An 8,609-nucleotide genomic window follows, 5' to 3' on the forward strand; every position below is an offset into this window, starting at 1 on the left:
CTCCGCTCTCCAACCCTGCCTCTTGCCCATCTGCACTGCTTTACCATTTGACCTCCAGCATCTGTTCCCTGCCTTTCTGTTTTTCACATTGCCTCCATCTCTATCACAGACACACACCCACAGAGTGTGATGCACAAAAGGGACACTTTGAGGCTCATTTCTTGAGAAAGGCAAGACAATCATTATACAACTAATGCATTAGGAAAGGCAGAACAAGGAGTCTGGGACCTGGTTTCTGATATTAGTGAGGGTCAAGTGTGAGGGATGAGCCTTAAAACAACCTTAAGGCATCTCTAAGACAGAGATGGACTACTGTTGGGAAGTGGGGTGGTCACATTGGACCCCAGGGGATCTCAGAGGAAACCCCAAATTGTGTTGTCTAAAAATATGGTATAATGTTTTGCCCCTCAATATCCCACAGCATCCCTTTGTGGAAGTGGAGGCCATTTTGCCACTGTTGGGCCCTTTCTGAGCCATTGCAGGGCCAAGGGAGGCCTTTTCCCCACGAAGCCTCTCCAGAGCCTCAAAAGGCTGGAAGAGGGGCCACAAAAGCCAGGAAACTTGCTCAGGAATGGGCTGAGGACCATTTAGGGGCAAAAAGCATTAATCTCCATGGCTCCTTCCCACAGAATTCCAGAATTGGCAGTTTAGGATTGGATACTGAGAATCCTTACAAAGTGGAGAACAATAGTGCCTCATTAAAACTAGAAATTCCAAGATTCCACAGGAAGTTGTTATGACAATTAAATTACATGTGAAAGGGAACTAGGAATGGTAGTAGAGCACAAGTTGAACATGTGTCAACAGTGTGATGCAGCAGCTAAAAAGGCCAATGTGATCCTAGGCTGTATCAATAGGAGTATAGTGTCAAGATCAAGGGAAGTAATAGTTCCACTCTATTCTGTTTTGGTCAGGGCTCACTTGCAATGATCCTGTGTCCAGTTCTGGGCACCACAATTCAAACAGATGTTGAGAAACTGGAGCATGTCCAGAGGAAGGAAACCAAAATGGTGAATGGTCTGGAAACCATGCTCTCTGAGGAATGACTTAGGGAGCTGGGTACGTTTAGCTTGAAGAAGAGAAGGTTAAGAGTGGATATGACAGCCCTGTTCAAGTATTTGAAGAGATACTGAGTATGGAGCAAGCTTGCTTTCTGCTGCTCTAGAACAAAGGACACAGAACAATGGACGCAAGTGTTAGGAAGGATCGAATCAGGGGAATTTAATTAGCTCAAATTTACAAGAGGCGTGTCCTAACAACGCACGCAGCGGATTGGGTCCCTATGTGTATACCAGAGGTCATATAGTCCAACCCCAAGAAACAGAGACTGCAATGTCAATGAGTTGCAAATAAAATATAAACATTTATTAAAGCCACACAACTAAAAAGGGATGACACACGCACATGCACATTCAATGCTAAAGCAAGGGAGGGGAAGAGTTGGGGGTAAAGGAGAAACGATAGAGGCACCGTTGAAATATTTATCTTAGGAGTCTTCTCCAAGTGACAGATGTGAGGGATGTTGGTAAGTGAACACGGCAGCGGGGAACAGAAAGCAAGCGGCAACCGCGATGGCTATGAGCTAAGTTCCAGCGGGCTAAGCTAACAAGAGGCCCGAAAGAGACAGTGGGCTTTGGCTTGCCCAAGTGATTTCAGCAGGGCGCAGTGCCCAAGAGAGCTCCGGAGCGATTGCTCAACAGAGTTGAGGTTTGGAACTGTAGCTCACAAAGCCCAAAGGAGGGCTGGAATCTGGGTCTTATTTATACTGAGAAACGTATCCTCAGGCTATAGCTACCTGTGGAACAAAGGTCTTCATGGCTATCTTTTGACTAAGACTAAAGTTAAACAATGGATACACAAAAGGGTCTGCCACTTCTTTGGGAGAAGACTACTATGTAGATGGCTGGGTACTTAATACCATCAATAGATGAGGCAAACTTCCTTTGTCCTCATTCATGTTGCCTGCGACAATGGCAACTCCCAGAACTGGTTTTAAAGGTTTAAATCTACCTTTCTGCTTTAGCCATGGCCTGCTAGGCTTGTCTGGCTACGTGGTCAGCTCGCTTTTGGGATAATGGCGGCTGTGATGGGGTCAGTCAGGGGTCATGATTTTTGATCGCTTGGTACCCAAAATTTATATAAATCCAAACTCGATCACACAAGCCACAGGAAAAAAGGTTCCACCAAAATATTAGGAGGAACTTCCTGACAATAAGAGCTATTCAACAGTGGAATATACTCCATCAGAGCATGGTGGCATCGCATTATGGTTATTATTATTATTAATTTAAATTAATGGACATGGAACAATGGATGCAAGCCACAGGGACAAGAGATTCCACTTAAACCTTAGGAGGAACTTCCTGATAGTAAGAGCTCTTCAAAAGTGGAATATACTCCCTCAGAGTTTGGTGGAGTCTCTTTCTTTGGAGGTCTTTAAACAGAGGCTGGATGGCCATCCCTTGGGGGTGCTTTGAATGTCTATTCCTGCATGGCAGAATATTGAACCGGATGGTCTTGTGGTCTATTTCAACTCTTTGATTTTATAATTCTAAAGTGGAATCATAGCACTCTGACAGTGAATTATGAAAGGGCCCTCAGTCTTCAAAGGAAGTGAAATGGATTCAGGTTCCTTACCCACAGAGGCTACATTTCCATAATTCTCCATCATCACATAACTGTACATCAGTCTCTGTTTCTTCGTTAACAGTTTCCATTCCTCCTCAGTGAAATATACAGCCACATCCGGAAAGGTCACCTGGAATAGAAAATAGCCCTGATCCAGAGAGTGACTAAACAAAAGGGGAGGAAAGCACATGGTGCATCGCAAATATTATTTCATCACTTCAGAATTCAGTCCAGGAAATAAACTTTAAATTCTGCAAGAAAGCAAAAAGCTACAGCCTTTGACATCCAGTTTGTCTCGAATCCTTTCAATATAATATACAATATGATAAACAATATAATTTCAGCCATTTCTGGAATATTATTGATTGATTAACATACTGGCTATTCCAACATGTATATTAGTTTTCATTTAGCCATATTTCACCTAATTTCAGAGGCAAATTTCATTTTTAATAAACAGTTCTGGGGAGTACTCTGGGCTTGAGGGCCACTGGGCCCACCCTCAATTTAAGTCCAGAGATATTCTTCCATATCATCCAGCATTTCACAGATGGGGAAAGCAACACACATGTGGACAAGCAACACCAGAAGTGGGTCAAGATGGCCAAAGTTGTTAATGATAAAGATCACACAAGTGAGAAAGGGTACAGCATTTTGCTTTTGGCTCAGACTCCTGGCAAGGGCAAGGCCCTGCCCCCTTCTCTCCTCCCCTCTCCCCTCTTTTGCATTGATGGGCTGTAGACTCTTTTGAACCTGGAATGCACTTTGCAGCAACTGAACTGACCTGAGGAGAAAGGAGGAAATGGGAGGAGGAGAGTGAAATAGGACATTTCCTAAGCCCCTGAAAAAATGAGGAGACAGAGGATTAACCAGGACTCTCTCTGCCAAACTGGGACAGTATCTTCTCTGCTTGCTTTCATGATCCAGCCCAGACACAGATGAAAATAACAGTCAGGATGGCAACTTACCAAAGAGCTGTTAACCCTCGGCAGCCTCTTTCTGTTGGAGCCCAGCCCCGTCTGCTTGGCCTTTGTGTTGGCCATCAGGTGGGCAAGGGGATCCTGGTGGCCCTGCACTTTGGTCACTTCCAGCAAACAACGTCCCAACGCTGTGTACAAGGGGATCGCAATGAGGTTCCTGAGAAAAGAGACCAGGGTAAGGCTTGGTTTAGCAAGAAACCCTGCAGCAGTCAAAGACACAGAGAACAGCATCCTGCTGATGACATACGCAGGTAACATATGCCTCCTTTGGGCCGATGTAGATGTGAGCATCCCCTTCCTCCCTCTGCACAAAACAAAACCCCCTGGACCTAGCACAGACTCACTGCAGCTCCCCTACACAACAGTTACTCCATGTCTTGTGAGAGATCAGGGGATGGGAAATTGGAAAGGGTCCTGACTATGTCCTCATAGCTGGATGTGAAATGAGTGCATTATCTGCTGAAACCTGCAGAGGTCCCCAGTTGCCCTCAGAAGAAGATTTCTTCATTTTGCTTCTGACTACAGAAACACAGCTGGATGCTTCTCTAATACCTCACACCAACACTCTCACCAGGCATGGAATGGCTATGCGGGATGGCTTCCACAACTCTATGGTAGGACCTGGGTCAGTGAATGGCCAGTTGTAGCCTGATTCCACTCGGAGCAACACTGGAGCATAGAGGGTTTTGCTGGGTCAGGCTGTCTGGCCTGGTGGTTCCTCATTCTCCCAGTGGCCAAACCAGTAGAACTCTCTATGCTCCAGTGTTTCTCTGGGTGGAATGAGTCTACAAATGGCCCTTCCCCAGGGAGGCCCCCAGTCAAGAAGGGCAGGAAAGGAGCTCTCTCTTCTCAGGCTGCTCCCCTTCCATGGGATCCAGCCCTTCTCCCAGGATCAGGGGGCACCAGAGGATTGAGCTGATGGAAAGGGAGCACCTAATTCCCATGGCAGCCTTCTGCATGCAGAGAAGTCACAATTCTGAGAGTGTCTCTGCCAGTGTGGAGAGTGCCCATTTTCCACACTGTTGCCTGTCCATCTTGTCTTGGGAATATCCTGTTCCAGCCACATGCAGGCCTAAATCCTAGCCTGTATCCTATGCCTAGTCCTGATCAGAGTAGAATCACTGAATCAGTTGGATTTATCTATATATTGACTCACCAGTCACTTATGGATTCAGTGGGTCTACTCTCTAGAGTTAACCAACAGGATTCAGGACTCTTCAGATTTTTAAATTCAGGAATGCAAATTTTTCATGCTGTGTCATCATCACTGATGAGAATTTGACTTCTCTTTCACACAGAGGAGGAGGGGGAGGACCTGCTTTATGTCCCAGGTGAAGAAGCTCTAGCTCTTGGGCTGGATGAGACATGAATTACCTTACAGATCTAATCCATGCCCTCCCATCATCATGGCCCCCTCCCCATTTAAACACTGGTCAAAATAATTACTTTATTTTTGCAGATGAGACTATTTTTCTAAGCTTAACTGCTGTGTTTCCTATGTCAGTCATAGCAGGAGCATGAAGTATGAACCTCCTCCCTCTTCTTGCTAAAGCCACATAGAAATTGAGGCATATACATTTGTGTGCATTGTTTCTGAATGGATCTATTGTTAAAATCACAATTTCTTCATTTTCCTTGAATATTTTTTAAAAAGATGCAAACTGCTGAATATGTTGCACTTGATATAACAAATATCTATAAATGTATAGGTTTATGACTTGAATATTGCACCCTGGATTATGCTCATTTGGGGTAAGTGAAGACGTATATAAATTCATTTTATAAACCCACTGAAACTAATATCTCACAAAGTTCTAGTAAACAACACATACACACACAATTCCCATAAAAAGGACTCACTGGTGCACTGTGTGTCTGAGGTCTGGAAATCTCCCTTCCACCTTCTGGGAAGACAATGCTGTTAGAGAGCGAATTTGGGGCTTTATGCCTGCAAAGCATGGGCTCACTCTCTCAGCTGCAACATTTCCATACAATTCTGGACTGAAACATTTAAACAAAGGTCATCTTTCAGCTCCAGGAATAAAGACCTACCTTCAGTACAAAGACACTGACTTCTTCAGCCCCAGAAAGGCCTCTTCTGCAGTCCTTTATTGCCGGAGCTTCCCTGGGTCAGAGGCCGTCTCCTCAGCCGTAGAGAAGGGTTGCTGTGAGTGCGAAGGAGGAGGAGGTCCACAGGGCTGAGGGAGGGAAGGCATTGGGAAAAGGTCAGTGCCAATGGCCATGGAGGGCAGAAGGTGACAATGCCTAGGAAACTCCTCTGAGTCCCAGCCCTAGGAATGAGTGTCAGGAGTTAGTCCAGGGGCTGAGGGGGTCTCCTTTCCCAAAGGGGGAGGCAAGGACCGGTGGACCCTCCCTAGCTAGGGCCCAAAGGGAGGGTCTCTTTTCCCACCTCTCTCTCTCTCAGCCCCCAAAGCCCAGCCTCTCCACTGGTCCTGCCTCCCTTCCTCAGACCCCCACAGGCCCCTTCCTTCCTTCCTTCCTTCCTTCCTTCCTTCCTTCCTTCCTTCCTTCCTTCCCCCCAAAATGGAGGGTCAGAGGCACAAAGGGACACACAACCCTCTTTTTGGCCCAAGGAACCTGGCCTCCTTCTCGCTCTGGAGCCTCAGAGAGAGAAAGAGGAACCTCTGTTCTGTTGGGGCGTGTGGAAAGACGTGCTTTGTCCACCACGACCACATGCAGAGTTGAACCACATCGACAGGACGCCAGGGAGAAGGAATCTGTGGAGATGTCTGCAAAGGTATTCTGGTCAAGAAGGAAATATTCCTTCACCACTGCAAACGGACATGAGCTCCAGGCTTGAGAAATAAGCACAGAACAAGCCTTCACTCTTCATGAGGACTTCAATCTTCGTTTGCAATATTTACAATATATATATATATATACACACACACACACACACAGTGTATTGGACAACCGTCTCTAATACACACTATTTACACCAACCAACAATAATAACACAACCTGTGACGCAGCCACAGTAACACCATCCACAGAGAGGCAGTTGCTCTCACACACCAACTGTCTCACTCTGTCTCTCAGTGACAGTTAGGAAGCACAGTTGACAGTTGCATCAACATTCCGATGATGCACTGTTCGAATGCTGACACATACAACTGCCACTAGAGCAGTATATAATTTGCACAACAGCTCCACCTAGTGGCCACATCCATTTCATTCCCTGACATGTTCAACTGAGGCTTCAGAGAATGTTCCGGAACATTTTTCCCGACAGTCACAAGCGGCACAAAATGTCCACCAGAACACAAAATGGCTGACAGAAACGAAAAAGTCCACCGGGACACAAAATGGCCGCCAGCACACAAAATGGCTCCCTCTGCCTCAGTGCTTGGCAGTTGGCAGCCTTCAGGGAACCCAAAATGGAGGATGAAAGGGCCCTAAAGTCGGAAGGGACCCCAAACAGGATTTGCAAACTTAACAACACCTAAACATTTTCCTGATGCTATTGAAAGGAGGAATCTGATCCCCTCCTTAACTACAATCAATAGTGAAAGATATTAATATTGATATTAAGAGTGCCCATTGTCCACAACCCAGCTCAGGTCTTGACCGCTCAGGGAGGCCAGTCCAGCTGCAGGTGGCCCTCCGTCCGTCCGTCCTCCTTTCCTTCTGCATTCCTCCTCTTTTCCCCAGCATCAGCCCCTTTCCCAAGAAGGCTGCATCCGCACTTAGAAATAAGACACTTTGACACCGCTTTAACTGCTCGGTGCTATGGAATCCTGGGATTTTACCTTTGGGACATTAGCCTTCTCTGCCAGAGAGCTCTCATGCCACAACAAACTACAAATCCCAGGATTCCATAGGATGGAACCAGGAAAGTTAAAGCAGTTTCGAAACAGATTATTTCTGCAGTGCAGATACAGCCTAAGTTGGTTGTAAAAGGATAGAGGCACCCAAGTCGAATTTTTATCCTGTAAAAAATGGTTTTGCTTTTTTAAAATATAAGCAGTTTGTTTTTCTGTCTAATCCTTATTCTTCTTGTTGTTGTTTGTTTCTCTTTTTGTTTGTTTCATTCTTGGTAATATGAGTTATTCTGGTCTGTCTCCTTCCTTCTTGCCTCAAAATCTATTAATAAGGAAACTGGGGAGACTTTTAAAACTTCCCAAAGGAGCCACTTTTGGCCTTTTTTGGGGGACTAGCCTCCTCTTAGAAGCCAAAGCCCCATGTTTGTGAAGAATAATAATAACACTTATATTAAAAGTATCCTCCCCATTTCTGATCCCTTTTAAAACCCATGTTCTCCAGAAGGATCAGAGCTGTGTAATAAGAAAGCCCTCTCAGAAATGAGACACAAAAGACACACAAAGAGACACACTTCATTCCTTTTGGCCCATGGAGCCTGGCCTCCTTCTGACTCTGGAGCCTCAGGAGAGAAAGAGAGACCTCTGTTCAACAGAGGCCTCAGAGAAGGTTCTGGAACATTATTCCCCACAGTCACAAGAAGCACAAAATGGCCACCTCTGTCTCAGCGCTTGGCACTTGGCAGTTTGAGGCCTTCAGGGAAGCCATAATGGAGGAGGAAAGGGCCCCAAAGTCGGAAGCGTCCTCAAACAGTATTTCCAAACCTTAACAACACCTAAAATGCCAAACCAAAAGAACATTCCCAGAGTTCCATAGCACTGAGCCATGGCCATTACAGTGGTGCAAAGCAAGAAGGCACAGGAAGGTGACATTAATGATGATTAAGGTCTGGCAGCAGCTCTATCCTCCCCCCTAGGCCTGATAAAATCATCATCATCATCATCATCATCATCATCATCATCATCATCATCATCATCATCTTTGCTACAGCATGAGCGCCACCATTAAAAGCACTGGAATCCCCTTTGGGACTTCAGAGAGAGTGGGCCATGCCTAGAAGGACTGCTGGGCCTCCTTCCTCCCCTCCTTAATGGCAGTGGCCAAAGAAAAGCAGCAGCAGTAGACCCAAGCCAGGCCCAGCCAGATCTCAGTGCATCAGTG

This window comes from Sceloporus occidentalis, unplaced genomic scaffold (genome assembly GCF_023333645.1).
Source record: "Sceloporus occidentalis isolate IW3139 unplaced genomic scaffold, rSceOcc1.0.p SCAF_281, whole genome shotgun sequence".
Taxonomy (NCBI): domain Eukaryota; kingdom Metazoa; phylum Chordata; class Lepidosauria; order Squamata; family Phrynosomatidae; genus Sceloporus; species Sceloporus occidentalis.